We start from the raw sequence: 2500 nt of genomic DNA on the forward strand, positions 1-2500 counted from the left end.
GAGGCATACCAAGGCCGTCCCGAGCCTTACCAAGGCCGTCCCGAGGCATACCAAGGCCGTCCCTTGCGCGTCCCGTGCTGTCCCGTGCCGTCCCATGGCGTCCCGAGCCTTACAAGGCCGACCCACGCCTTACGAAGGTCGTCCCATGCCTTACAAGGCCGTCCCATGCGCGTCCCGTGCCTTACAAGACCGTCCCATGCCTTACGAAGGCCATCCCATGCGCGTCCCATGCCTTAGCAAGGCCGACCCATGCCTTACCAAGGCCGAACCATGCCTTACCAAGGCCGTCCCATCGATCTCGGAGAAAGTACATCATCATGACATCGGAATACGGCCCCAACATCGATCTCGGAGAAAGTACATCATCATAACATCGGATCGGATGTGTATCCATCGAAGTTCCATCGACACTTCGAGAAGATCGAACATAGCTTCCTAGCATGTTAAAGGTTCGGTGCTAATGGGGACATAAAGATCCCACGACGTTCCAAACGAAAGTAAAGTGTTCCGTGCGTGTGAACTACGTTGTCCCATGTGCCGGCTCTCGACTCCTAAGATGTCCCATGTAAATGCCCTTCGTGGGAAAGAATGTCCCGTGCAACGTCCCTTGATGATCCCCATAAGGTGTCCCATGTGCGTCCCATGATGTCCCATGCGCGTCCCGTGCCGTCCGAGCCTCACCAAGGCCGTCCCATGCGCGTCCCGTGCCGTCCGAGCCTCACCAAGGCCGTCCCATGCGCGTCTCGTGCCGTCCCGAGCTGTGCCGAGGCCGTCCCGTGCTGTCCCATGCCGTCCCGAGCCTCGCCAAGGCCGTCCCGTGCCGTCCGAGCTGTGCCGAGGCCGTCCCGTGCCGTCCCGTGCTGTCCCATGCCGTCCCGAGCCTCGCCAAGGCCGTCCCGTGCCGTCCGAGCTGTGCCGAGGCCGTCCCGTGCCGTCCCGTGCTGTCCCATGCCGTCCCGAGCCTCGCCAAGGCCGTCCCGTGCCGTCCGAGCTGTGCCGAGGCCGTCCCGTGCCGTCCCGTGCTGTCCCATGCCGTCCCGAGCCTCGCCAAGGCCGTCCCATGCGCGTCCCGTGCCGTCCGAGCTGTGCCGAGGCCGTCCCGTGCTGTCCCATGCCGTCCCGAGCCTCGCCAAGGCCGTCCCATGCGCGTCCCGTGCCGTCCGAGCCTCACAAAGGCCGTCCCAGGCCGTCCCGTGCCGTCCCATGCGCGTCCCGTGCCGTCCGAGCCTCACCAGGGCCGTGACATGCCGTCCCGAGCCTGACCAAGGCCGTCCCGAGCCTCACCAAGGCCGTCCCATGCGCGTCCCGAGCTGTCCCATGCCGTCCCGAGCCTTAGCAAGGCCGTCCCATTCGCGTCCCGTGCTGTCCCATGCCGTCCCGAGCCTTAGCAAGGCCGTCCCATTCGCGTCCCGTGCCGTCCCATGCGCGTCCCGTGCTGTCCCGTGCCGTCCCGAGCCTGACCAATGCTGTCCCGTGCGCGTCCCATTCTTTTGGCTCGGCTGGCCCGTGCATTCTATGGGGTCGTGGGACATTTCGAAATCCACCCGGGCCATTTCGACTCTCTCTTCATTAATACTATTGAGGTATTATTTATGAATTATTGGAGAAAAGAAACGGAAGAAAATATTTTTTTTTCTATTTTTTATGAATTTTCCGGTGTTTATTCACTTAAAAATTCATAGAAAAATAAATATTTATCGGAATCGCTATTATAATATATCAAAAAAATCCTTGCGAAAAGACCTTTCCAACGAGTATAAGTTTGCTGGATTCCGACGAGTAACGAAGGAGTAAAGGCCCAGTATGCTTGGTTAAAAAATTGATGTTTCCTTGTGAAAATAGGAAAAACAATAACTTTGCACTATAAGGGGGAGGGTTGAGCTCCTTCCCCAGAGCGTGCACAGCACTTGTGCTGGCACGTTCCCTAGTGCTCGCCAAGCACCATAGGGCATCCAAAGGGCAAAGCTCGGCCTACTACATGATGGGAAGCTTCTAATATGTCGGAATACGAAGAGATTTCGTGCGACCCGAAGCTCGGCTCGGGCGTCCCGGCCTGTGCCGAGCTGTGCCGAGCGCGTCCCAGGCCGTCCCGAGCCAAGTCTCGGGCGTCCCAGGCCGGCCCGAGCAAAGTCTCGGACGTCCCAGGCCGTCCCGAGCTGTGTCGAGGCCGTCCCAGGGCGTCCCGAGCTGGAGCGAGGGCGTCCCAGGCCGTCCCGAGCCAAGTCTCGGGCGTCCCAGGCCGTCCCGAGCAAAGTCTCGGACGTCCCAGGCCGTCCCGAGCAAAGTCTCGGGCGTCCCAGGCCGTCCCGAGCTGTGCCGAGGCCGTCCCAGGCCGTCCCGAGCTGTGGCAAGGGCGTCCCAGGCCGTCCCGAGCAAAGTCTCGGGCGTCCCATGCCGTCCCGAGCTGTGGCAAGGGCGTCCCAGGCCGTCCCGTGCTGTGCCGAGGCCGTCCCGAGCCTAGTCTCGGGCGTCCCAGGCCGTCCCGAGCTATGGCGAGGGC

Source organism: Eschscholzia californica, unplaced genomic scaffold (genome assembly GCF_041429995.1).
Source record: "Eschscholzia californica isolate CP2 unplaced genomic scaffold, dmEscCali1.0.p SCAF_128, whole genome shotgun sequence".
Lineage (NCBI taxonomy): Eukaryota > Viridiplantae > Streptophyta > Magnoliopsida > Ranunculales > Papaveraceae > Eschscholzia > Eschscholzia californica.